The 13,380-nt window shown below is 40.3% G+C and overlaps 2 protein-coding genes across 4 annotated transcripts in view; one reads left to right on the forward strand and one right to left on the reverse strand.

The window, feature by feature from the left end:
• The window catches only part of IMMP2L (inner mitochondrial membrane peptidase subunit 2), a 350,157-nt gene that overhangs the window by 115,983 nt on the left and 220,794 nt on the right, over positions 1 to 13,380 (forward strand). The window lies entirely within an intron of this gene.
• The window catches only part of LRRN3 (leucine rich repeat neuronal 3), a 78,785-nt gene that overhangs the window by 2,988 nt on the left and 62,417 nt on the right, over positions 1 to 13,380 (reverse strand).

Below are 13,380 nucleotides of genomic sequence, written 5' to 3' on the forward strand. Positions count from 1 at the left end.
GTTTATAATCCAGATGAAAATCACAATTGGGCCTTGTTTTTAGTTAAAGAGATATAAGTTCACAATTTTAGAGCTAGGAGAATTATGCAAATCCATCCTGAAGGGTCTTTTGGCCCACATGAGAATGCTAAAATTGTTAAATCATTTGCCTTTTTCCCAGATATTCGTGACTGCTCTAGATAGTCTTCCTGTAAATGTGCACACACAGAGCAACAGGTTTTTGGAGGGGAGGGCATGTTCATATTTAGAAAGTTCCACATTAGGTAAGTGAAAGCTTAATGACAGAATCCATTTATATTTCATTTCTAACTATCTCCTCTGAGCTAAACCCAAATCTCATCTTCCTCTGGATTCTACCATTCCCAAGGGGGAGAGGGAAAAGGCATGGAACTTTATGGCTTTCACTTCCTCCCTTAAATGTAACCTTTGTTTATTCCGCCTGCCTGCTATCATCACAATATAATCAATTACTTTCTTACTAGGTATTCCCTCTCAACTTAAGGGCAACTAGGAAAGGGGGTGGGAAGAGAGAAATGCAACCCTCCAGAATCTGGTTTGTTTCTCTGAATGAAGTGTGAGGAGGGTGGAAATGATCCTGCTACAAACGGACTGTTATCTCTCCTTTCCGACGATGGCCTTACCACCTGGAGCTTGGCTGATCCGGAACTGACTGAATGAACTGTGGGGTGGGGTTTGCTTGAGGACACTTTAAAAATATCGATCTGTGAGGGAATTCCTCAGATCCTGTCTATTACGCCTGCTATCTCCTATTTCTTAGTAAAAGTCCCTACTTGGAAAATCTTGTCTCCAAATCCTTCTTTCTTAAGATGTGGGCTGAAGTGGGTTCTGACATTAGACAGGATCTGCATTAAGAGTCAACCTGGAAGGAAGATCCTTACCGGGGGACTTTGCAAAAAATACAATATCTAACGATGAGGCAGGAAAGGAGGAAAGCCCTATGGAAAGGGAGCCTTCCCCCCAACCAAATATCGGGAGCTGAAGCGTCATATTCCTTCAGGGAAGATGTGGTGGAGACGCGCGACCACAAACCACGGTGGTCGATGGGCATTGGAAGGAAAAGCAAGTGAGAAAAAGTATTGAGGAAAGTGACCCTGAGATGGGGCAGCCACCAACCCGAATGGAAGCAAGAGATGGAGAATTCCCTGCATGTCAGTGGAGAGGACGGGAGTTATGCACCACACTCAGACTGGATCCTAGAGAAAGCTATTGACCTGATTTAAAAAAAACACCTGGCTTTCTAAGGGAGGAGAAACCTGAGTCCGCACCCGCATCAACACCTGGAGCTGCAGCTGGAGAGACAGTGGGGGGGGGATCCAGAACCTGTAGCACCCAGGACATCCACTGAACCTGTAGCTACCACCTCAGCAGCCCCCACCCCACGCCGACCCATGGATGGTGATCAGGATGGGGGGCAATACCTCCAGTGGCGAAAGCACTGATCCATTCAAAGACTCCCACCTCTGGAAGCAAAATTCAGGGGGGAGCCGCCACATTTGGGGTTTTTCGTAACTCAAGTCCTCAGTTATATGGAAGAATATGGACGGGACATCCCCAGCAACAAAGCCCGCATCCGTATCGTGCAATCCACCCTGGATGGACCGGCCGCAGACTGGGTGGTGAACCTGCATGACTCCAATGCCCCAGAACTCAATGATTTCAACCGGTTCATGTAATCTTTGAGAAGGCGATTTGAGGACCCCCTGGCTGATCACAAGGCCCATGAGAGAATCAAAACGGTGAGGCAGGGCAGACAGCCGGTGGCTGAATATACACAAGAATTCCGGGCCATTGCCAACAAGCTGAACTGGCCAGAAGACATCCTCAGCCATTTCAATGCTTGCCTACCTCGAGGGGACCCACACCACCTCGATGACTGGCACAACCTGGCAGAGGAGGTGGAAATAGACCTACTGAAGAGGCACCGCTGAGGAGAACCATGGGCCCGCCCACCTTCCAAGCAGATGTGCGAGCCAGCAAAACCACCGACTATGGCTAAGAAATCAATGGGCTGTTTCAAATGCGGGAGAGATGGCCACTGCGCCATAGAATGCTGCTCAAAAGCCCCTCAGCGCAAATCAGACCCATCACTGGCTAGGAAATCAGGGAAGTCTCCAGCCAAACCAAAAGAGCCCACCATGAGGGGGATAGAGGCTGTAGAGTCCCCAACCCCTGGCAAAGAATGGGAGGGAACTCCGGCCTACACCGCAGAGGAGGTGGACACTTCAGATGACAGTTTGGAGGGCAAAACCCTGGTAAGTGGATCCATTCCACCCATCCTTAAGACAGTGACTATATTAGTTCTTTCCATGCCTGAAGCTGTCAAAGTGAAAGCCTTAATAGACTCTAGCTGCACTTGCTGCCTCATTACCCCGATGCTAGTGGGGAATTTGGGCATTCTGGTGAGGAGACTAAAGCAACCAATTTCCTTTGGCCACTTAGATGGGTCCATAGCGGGGAGGGGTACCAGCTAACCTAGCCAACTTACTAGTTTTCCTGTCCCTGGGGACCCATGAGGAAGATATAACATTTGTAGTGACCCCAGGCATGGAATGCCCAATGATTTTAGGGCTGGAATGGTTAAAAAAATGGAACCCCTGGGTAGATTGGAGGACAGCAGAACTCAACTTCTCAGAAGGGGAGCGTGTGAACTTGAAACCCCAAAGGCCCCCCCAAAGCTGAGGAGCGGAGACAGCATCAGTGGGAGAAAAGAAGGGGTTACCAGAAATACCAGGAGAATACCAGAAACTTGCCGAAGTTTTCAGTGAGGAACGGGCGGATGAGCTCCCTCCTCACCGACCCATGGACTGTGCTATAGAAATCAAACCCAGGGCAAAACTCCCAAAGCCCAGGCTGTACTCCATGAGCCCTAAAGAGATGCAGGAGATAGAAAGATTCATAAATAAAAACTTAGAAAGTTTTCCGCCGTGACCTGAAAACTCACCTATTTGAACAAGCCGGCATGGTCTGACGGGTTTGGGGTATTTTAATTGTAATTTTAATTAACTTTTTACTGCAATTGGGCTATTCTATTTAATTCTCATTTTAACTTTTGTATATTGTATTTTTATTGCATTTCATTGCCCTGTACACTGCCCTGAGTCCTTCAGGAGAAGGGCGGTATAGAAATTAAAATAATAATAATAATAATAATAATAATAATAATAATAATAATAATAATAATAATAATAATAATAATAATAATAATAATTTATTCAGCCTGCCAAACCCAAAGTGGCCGCTCCAGTCCTATTTAGGGAGAAGAAGGACGGCACTATGCGTTTCTGCATGGATTACTGCACCTTGAATTCAATTAGTGTAAGTAATCTGTATCCTCTACCCCTCATGAAGGACATGTTATCCCACCTACCGAAAGGAAGGATTTTTACCAAACTAGACCTAAGAGAAACATACTACCGTGTTAGGTTCAAGGAAGGGGACGAATGGAAGACAGCATTTAATTGTCCAATGGGTTGCTACCAGTTCAAAGTTCGGCTGTTTGTACTGCAAGGGCCCCCCACAGTTTTTATGCAATTAATCAATTAAGGGGGTCCTGGTTTACTTAGATGACATCCTTATCTTTACTGAGACCAAAGAGGAGAATATTAATCTAGTCAGAGCGGTTCTAAAAAAATTATGGGCCGCCCACCTATATGCCAAATTATCAAAATGCGAATTCCATCAGGAAAGAATAGACTACCCAGGGTATCACATATCTCTGCAGGTCATTGAAATGGACCCTGAGAAAGTCAGGACAGTATGAGAATGGGCACCACCCCACTCAAGAAAGCAATTGCAAAGTTTCCTGGGTTTTGCAATCGTCTACCACCAATTCTTCTTTTCGTTCGCCCAAATAGCCCTGCCCCTCACAAAACTTTTGAAAATGAGCCCCCCCCCCCGTGAAACCCAGCCAGCCCCTGAAGTAGACAATGGAATGTCAAATGGCATTCGAGAGGCTAAAGAGACTTTTTTCTGCCAAACCCATACTGAGACACCCAGACCCTGATAAACGTTTTGTAATACAGGCTGATGCAAGCAATGTGGTGGTGGGAGCTGTATTATTATAGGAACATGATGAGGGGGCACTGCAACTGTGTGCATATACGTCCAGGAAACAGAACAACATTGGGCTGTGTGGGAAAAGGAGACTTACGCTGTTAGTTGGTCATTACTTACATGGCGTCATTTCCTTGAAGGAAATGAAATCCCCTTCCAGGTCTGGACAGACCACAAAAATTTGGAAGAACTAAAAACACCCAGAAAACTCACTCCTAAGCAAGCCCGCTAGTATCAGCACTTTCACTGATTCTGTTCCACACTTAAACACTTATTGGGGTAAAAGAATTTCCTGCCAGATGCACTGTCTTGCATGCCCCAATATACAGTTGCAAGAAAAAATATGTGAACCCTTTGGGATTACGTGGAGTTTTGCATGAATTGGCCATAAAATGCACTCTAAACGTCATGTAAGTCACAACAATAGAAAAGAATAGTCTGCTTAAAATAATACTACACAAACATTAGCCGTTGCCATGTTTTAATTGAACATTAGATGAAAACATTCACAGTGCAGGGTGGAAAAAGTATGTGAACCCCTAGCCTAATGACATCTCCAAGAGCTAATTGGAGCCAGGAGTGAGCCAACCTTGACTCCAATCAGTGTGATGATATTGGATGTGTTGCTGACAGCTGTCCTGCCCTTTAAAAACACACACCTGTTTTGGGTTTACTGGTGTCAAGAAGCACTGTCTGATGTGAACCATGCCTCACAGAAAAGAGCTCTCAGAAGACCTACGATCAAGTTGACTTGCATGAAGCTGGAAAGGGTTACAAAAGTATATCCAAAAGCCTTGATGTTCATGTGTCCACGGTAAGACAAATGGAGAAAGTTTAGCACTGTTGCTACTCTCCCTAGGCGTGGTCATCCTGTAAAAATGACTGCAAGAGCACAGCGCATAATGCTTAATGAGGTAAAGAAGAATCCTAGAGTGTCAGCTAAAGACCTACAGAAATCTCTGGCACATGCTAACATTTTTGTTGACACATCTACAATAAGGAAAACATTAAACAAGAATGGAGTACATGGGAGGACACCACGGAGGAAGCCATGGCTGTCCAAAAAAAATATTGCAGCACGTTTGAAGTTTGCAAAAGAGCACCTGGATGTTCCACAGCACTACTGGCAAAATATACTGTGGACAGATGAAACCAAAATTGACTTGTTTGGGAAAAACACACAACACTATGTGTGGAGAAAAAAAGGCACAGCACACCAACATCAAAACCTCATCCCCACTGTAAAACATGGTGGAGGGAGCATCATGGTTTGGGGCTGCTTTGCTGCCTCAGGGCCTGGACGGATTGTTGTCATTGATGGGAAAATGAATTCCAGAGTTTATCAGGACATTTTGCAGGAAAACGTACGACCATTTGTTTGCCAACTGAAGCTCTGCAGAGGATGGGTGATGCAACAGGACAATGACCCAAAGCATACAAGTAATTCAACAAAACAATGGCTTCAACAGAACAGAATACGCCTTCTGGAGTGGCCCAGTCAGAGTCCTGACCTCAACCCGATTGAAATGCTGTGGTATGACCTTAAGAGAGCGATTCACACCAGACATCCCAAGAATATTGCTACACTGAAACAGTTTTGTGCAGAGGAGTGGTCCAAAATTCCTCCAGATCGTTGTGCAGGTCTGATCTGCAACTACAGGACACGTTTGGTTGAGGTTATTGCTGCCAAAGGAGGGTCAACCAGTTATTAAGTCCAAAGGTTCACATACTTTTTCCACCCTGCACTGTGAATGTTTCCATCTTATGTTCAATTAAAACATGATAACAGCTAATGTTTGTGTAGTATTTTAAGCAGACTGTGTTTTTCTATTATTGTGACTTACATGACGTTTAGAGCGCATTTTATGGCCAATTCATGCAAAACTCCACGTAATCCCAAAGGGTTCACATACTTTTTCTTGCAATTGTAACAGCACACGGGCCACTGACTCTAAACCACTTATATCCAAACAACAACTGGCAGTGCCAGTAACCACCAGGGCCCAAGCTAAAATGAAGCTGCAGCTGGATAGCCAAACTGGAATCAAATTCCGAAAGTCTTTGGAAACAGATGAATGGTTCCAGAAAAATAGACATGTGTGCACAATCAAAGACATGAGTGGGGGAGAATTTATACATGCCTGCCACCCAGAGGATCAATTTCATGCAGTTGTGCCATGATACAAAATTAGCAGGACATTTTGGGTTTGTAAAAACTTTACATTTAACTAAAAGGAAATTTTGGTGGCCATCCATAAAAAAGGATATAGAAAGGTATGTGGCCAGCTGCCAAATGTCTGCAATGGCTAAGAGGCTGCAGGGGAAGTTGCCCGGACTGTTACAACCAGTGGCGAACCCCTCAGACCCTTGAAAAGAAATAGCCATGAGACCTCCGGGTGGCAAGGCTCCATCGACGGCAGCCATTTCAGCTGCCAGCCCCGCTGTCTCCGTAGAGCTGCCAAAAACAGCGACGATCAGAAAAATGGAGTGGTTATTTATGTTAAGAATACTTTTACAGCGAGTTTAATTGAAGCAGATAAACAAGGAAGATATGTTATAATTGCATTATTAATAGAAGACAAGAAAACGCTTTTGGTTGGATTATATGCACCAAATCAACAGCAAGGAGACTTTTACAATTTATTGCAAAGCAAGATTATTCAATGGGATTATAAATCTTGTATTTTTATGGGAGATTGGAATGGCGTTTTGGATGTACAAATGGATAAGGGAGGTTTATTTAAAAGCACGCCAAGTCATGCCAAACTGCCTAAATCTTTTTTTGAGATTTGGATGGCATGCATATTTATTGTATGATAAGAAGGTGGATAATATGTTTAAGATACAAATTTTAAGGTATGCTCTGTTGCGAGTTTGGAAAAAGTATAGACATAAGTTAAATTATAAGATACCACTTTGGGCAATACCTAAACACGCAATAGAAAATATAAATGTGGGATTTAAACATGATGAGATTACATATAAGGAAATCTTAAGTTTAGAAAGGAATGTATGGCAATTAAAGCCATATAATATTTTAAAAGAAGAAAAGATTGTACAAACTTGGTTTCAGTATGGGCAATTACAGGCAAGATGGAAAGAGGACCAGAAAGCTGGCTTTTCGATGACTGATGAAAATTTGGTAAAACAAATTAGAGAGCAAGGTCAAACAAATATTAAAAAAATATATAACGCATTGATAGAAATTGACTCAGAAACGGAACTTGTTAAAGATTGCATGATAAAGTGGGCCCAGAATCTTCAAGAAGTTATAACAATGGACACTTGGGAAAAGATTTGGGTTAGAAATGTAAAATTTACCCAGGCCCAAAATTTAAGAGAGAATTTCTATAAAATGTTTTATAGGTGGCACTTAGACCCTAAAAAATTAGCAAGTATGTATCCGAACTGCCAGCCTAAATGTTGGAGGTGTGGCTGTGAGGATGCAACATATTTTCATCTATGGTGGACTTGTAAAAAAGTTAAAGTTTTTTGGATTAAAATTTGGTGGAACATGCAAAAGATGTTTAAGAAAAAGATAAGGTTTTCTCCACAGTTGTTTTTGTTGGGTATTGTTACAGATTTTACTGTTATAGAGATTAAATTGATGTTGAATTTAATTACGGCGGCGAGACTTTTAGTAGCAGAATAGGAGGAGGAATTGCCGACTATAGAAGAATGGACTCTGAAAGTTTCTAACTTGGCGGAAATGGCAAAGATTTCTGCATATTTGAAAGAACAATCGCAACAGAGATATATTGTGGAATGGAGAAGGTGGATTGAATATATTCAGAATAAATATGGGACTAAAAATTTTCATTTAGTATTTGAATAGTTAGTGGATTTTTATGATGTATTATTAGTTAGTTATTATTTTATTAATATGATTATGGAGAGTTAATGTGGGGAAAAATAATTTAATGTTTTATTTTTGTTGTTAGCATATTCTAGCTTATGTTTGCATTGTTATACCCTGTATTCAGCTCTGGGAAGTCCGGGAGGGGGGAGGGGAGGGGAGGGGAGGGTGGGAGAGAGGGGAGGGGGCGGAGGGAGTTTTTTTCTTGTATGTGAAAATGTATTTTAAAACTTTTAAATAAAAAAAAGAAATAGCCATAGATTTTTATAGAAAGCAACAGGAACACTGTCATCTGGGGGTTATGGATTTGTTTTCCAAACAGATGCACTTTATCCCTTGGCAAAAGATTCCCACCACAAAAACCTTAGCAAAACTATTCGTGCATGACATTTACAGACTGCATGGAGCACCCGAACTCATCATATCTGATAGGGGAGTGCAATTTACGTCAAAGTTTTGGAAGGAATTCTTATCCCTCTTAGGAACCACTCAGGGACTGTCATCTAGTCATCATCCTCAGGTGAACGGCCAATCGGAACACGGGAACTCAGTACTTGAGCAATACTTAAGATGCTTTATTAATTTCCAGCAAACAAATCGGACGGACCTACTCCCCTTCGCAGAAGTTGCTTACAATAACACAGTCCACTCCAGCACAGGCTACACTCCTTTTCAAATAGCCACTGGTCAAAGTTTCAACCCTAGGCCAGAACTAATCCGAAACGAACTGGAAATCCCATTGCTGAAAGAATGGATTGCACAATTGCAAAACACCTAGCTAATCATTAGGAAAGCTTTAGATGAAGCTAGGCAAGCATACAAAGCACAGAGAGACAAAAAGAGAGTCGAACCCTCACCATTCAGGGTAGGAGAAATGGTATATTTATCTACAAAATACCTAAAATCCCTACAGGCCTGTAAAAAACTTGGACCAGAATATATAGGACCTTTTCCAATTAAAAGAATCATAAACCCATTAACAGTAGAATGATAACTACTCAAAAACCTTAGGCAAATACATCCAATCTTTCACTGCAGTTTGTTGAAAAGGGAACAACAGCCACCCTTACAGCCAAAAAACCCACCACCACCACCTATCATGGATGAAGGAGAACAACACTTCGAGGTAAAAGAAATCCTAGATTCTAGAAAGTACAATGGAGCAATTCAATACCTAGTAGCTTGGATACACCTTCCCTCCTCAGAAAACAACTGGGTCCATAAACGTCACATCAGAGCACCTACATTGCTAAAGAGGTTTCATACAGAATATCCCAACAAACCAGGCTAACATCTATATTTCTAATTCCTCTACAGGTGGATCTCTCCTATTTTTAAAGGAGGCAGGATGTCAGAATCTATTTATATTTCATTTCTAACTATCTCCTCTGAGCTAAACCCAAATTTCATTTTCCTCTGGATTCTGCCATCCCCAAGGGGGAGAGGGAACAGGCATGGGATGGTATGGCTTTCACTTCCTCCCTTAAATGTAACCTTTGTTTATTCTGCCTGCCTGCTGTCCATCACAATATAAACAATTGCTTTCTCACTAGGCATTCCCTCTCAACTTAAGGGCAACTAGGAAACAGGGTGTGAAGGGAGAAATGCAACCCTCCAGAATCTGGTTTGTTTCTCTGAATGAAGTGTGAAGAGGGTGGAAATGATCCTGCTACAAAAGGACTGTTATCTCTTCTCTCCCACGATGGGCTTATCACCTGGAGCTTGGCTGATCCGGAACTGACCGAATGAACTGTGGGGTGGAGTTTGCTTGAGGACACTTTTAAAATATCGATCTGTGAGGGAATTCCTCAGATCCTGTCTATTATGCCTGCTATCTCCTATTTCTTAGTAAAAGCTCCTGCTTGGAAAATCTTGTCTCCAAGAGTCCTACTTTCTTAAGATGTCGGCTGAAGTGGGTTGTAACACTTAATATATATTTTTTTATTGAAGAGTTTTACAGTATATTTTATTTATAAAAAACAAAACAAAACCCCTCCCAACCCCCTCCCCTCTTCCCAACCCTCCCCAACACCTCCCTCCCTCCCCCCTCCCCTACTTCCCAGAGCTAAATACAAGGTATAAAAGTAGAAATAATCATAATCTACCATATGCAAACAACAATAGGCTATTAAATCTATCGCACTTTAACTCTTATAAAATGACTACAAGCAATATAAATATCACATCAGCACTTATTCAAATGCTAAATGAAACTTTTTAGTCCGATATTTATTCTGGATGTAGTCAATCCATTTTTTCCACTCCACAATATATCTCTGTTGCGAATGGTCTTTCAAATACGCTGAGATCTTTGCCATTTCCACCAGGTTGGAATCTTTTAAAGTCCATTCTTCTATAGTCGGCAGTTCTTCCTTCGTCCAATATTGCTCTACTAAAAGTCTTGCTGCCGTGATTAAATTCAACATCAACTTAGTGTCCACAACAGTAGTGTCAGTAGTAATGCCCAGTAAAAACAATTGCGGACAAAACTTTATCCTTTTCTTAAATATCTTCTGCATATTCCACCAAATTTTAATCCAAAATGCTTTAACCTTTTTACAGGTCCACCATATATGAAAATACATTGCATCTTCACCACCACACCTCAAACACTTAGGCTGGCAGTTCGGATACATACTTGCTAGTTTTTTAGGATCTAAATGCCACCTATAAAACATTTTATAAAAGTTTTCTCTTAAATTTTGAGCTTGCATAAATTTTACATTTCTCACCCAAATCTTTTCCCAAGTATCCATTGTAATAACTTCTTGAAATTTCTGAGCCCACTTTATCATACAGTCTTTAACAAGTTCTGTCTCTGAATCAATTTCTATCAATGCAAGATATATCCGTTTGATATGTGCTTGACCTTGATTTCTAATTTGCTTTACCAAATTTTCATCAGTCATTGAAAAACCAATTTTCTGATCTTCTTTCCACCTGGCCTTTAATTGCCCATACTGAAACCAAGTTTGAACAATCTTTTCTTCTCTTAAGATATTATACGGCTTCAAATGCCATACATTCCTTTCCAAACTTAAAATTTCCTTATATGTAATCACATCATGTTTAAACCCAACACTTATATTTTTTATTGCGTGTTTCGGTATTGCCCATAAAGGTATCTTATAATTTAGCTTATGTCTATACTTTTTCCAAACTCGCAACAGAGCATGTCTTAAAATATGCACCTTGAACACATTATCCACCTTCTTATCATACAATAGATATGCATGCCAACCGAATAGCAAATCATGACCTTCAAGATTTAATAATCTCACTTGTGTTAGATTAATCCAATCACTTATCACTGACAAAGCAGCAGCCTCATAGTATAGTTTAAAGTTAGGCATTTTAAGACCACCTCTCTCACGCGTATCCTGCATAATCTTAAATTTAACTCATGGCCTTTTCCCTGCCCAGACAAATTTATTAATACCCTTTTGCCATTCCTCCAAGTTTGAATCCTTTTTAAGAATAGGTATCATTTGAAATAAAAATAGAAATTTCGGCAAAACATTCATTTTCACTGCTGCAATTCTTCCCAATAAAGACAATTGTAGTTTTTTCCAACTATCCAATTCTTTTTGAACTTTTCCCCATAGCTTTTCATAATTATTTTTATATAGCTTTGAATTTGAGGGTGACAAATATACCCCCAAATATTTAACCCTTTTGACAATTTCAAATCCCGTTAGCTCTTCCAAAACAGCCTTTTGTGATACTGTCATATTCTTAGACAGCATTTTAGTTTTTTGTATGTTAACCTTAAATCCAGAAACTTTCCCATATTGCATTATTATCTCCATCAATTCTACAACTGAGTCTTCAGGCTGAGTCACTGTAACAACCAGATCGTCTGCAAACGCCCTCAATCTATAATCCTGATCTCTAATTTGAATTCCCTTAATTTTATCCGAACCCCGTATTTTAATCAATAATATCTCCAATGTTAAAACAAATAATAAGGGTGACAACACTTAATATATTTTGTGCATCCTAATAATACCATCCTGATAAAAAGTGCTGCAAAGGTGATTAAAAATATGTTTTATTGTTGTAAATTGCCCATAGTGGTGAGGTGGGTGGCAATAATGAATATATTGGGCAGATGAGATTTGGATCATATATTTGATCAAAACTGAGTAAGTACACCTAATATTAAATTTTTCAAGAATATCAAGCTATATTATTCCAAATTTTTGAGAGAGTTTTCAATGGAAGTATAGAGGTTTCAATCCTATTATTTGGAGTATTGTACAGCAATAACAATTAAGATAGGATGTTGATGAGTATAATATTCTGTATTGATAAAGTTTTAAAATTGGTCCTTTATTTTGTGCAAGGTATTTTGAAGAAGATATGTACTTTGTTAGTTCAATTTATTATAATAATTTCAAATGCAAACCCAAAAAAAGAATAATTTTTTGCCTGGAGAATAATATTTAGGGCCAGGATGGCCTTGGATGGTTAATCTCATTATTTACTATAAAATGTGCTAAGGAAAATAAAGTTATTCAACACTGATATCAAATAATCTTCAATATCCTCTCAGTGTGTACTTATTTGCAACTTTGAGCAGCATCCATTGTATAATTTTTATCCAAGTAACCATAGAATAAATATAAAATGGGACATGACATCTCACAAAACTAACATCCATAGTCAATAAGAGTGATATTCTCCATTTGGAGTTAGAATAACAAAAAATTGTTAGATACAGTACTTAATTACATTATCATTGTTCCGACAGATGAAACCCTTCAAAAGAACTTCGAGGCATTGTTTACCTTAAAGAATCTTTTATTCAAGAAAGAAAGTATCGGCACTACATAGCTGAAACCCAAAAGTAAATTCCCCTCCCCTGGAAACAAAGTAACAAAGCACAATTCCCTCCTCCAATAAAGTCATAAATCACATTCCCCTATTAGCTTGAAGCGCGGGCTTTCTCCCCAGCTCTCCAGCCCGCCAAAACACTATCAGCTCTGGGCCCAATGTCCTTGGGTTCCCACGGCTGACTTATTATTGTTATGACTAGCTGGACTCTCATCCCTATTCCCCCTCCCAGCTTTGACTAATTCTAAAAGCATAGAGAAAATGACTGCATTTCCATGTGTTGTCAAAGCAAGAACATCCAATGTTAATAGTGTTGACATCCATAGTATAGAACTTTAATTGCTGTTGGACCAAAGTTCCATTTAATCTGAATTCTGTTTGCAGTACTGATCAGCCTGATGTTTAGGAGCCTACTCTCATAGTTCACATCTTCTTCATCTGAAGAAGCAGAATTTATCATTGACATGCTAAATTGCCAAAACCAAGTACCAGTGGAGAAACTCAGGTGCAGAATTTGAGATCACCTACTATAGAAATTTGGACCTTTAACTAAAGTCACATAGCCTTCAGGAACTACACATCAACAACCTATAATAAAACATCAAAGGATTGCC

The sequence above is a fragment of the Vipera ursinii genome (assembly GCF_947247035.1).
Source record: "Vipera ursinii genome assembly, chromosome: 6".
Lineage (NCBI taxonomy): Eukaryota > Metazoa > Chordata > Lepidosauria > Squamata > Viperidae > Vipera > Vipera ursinii.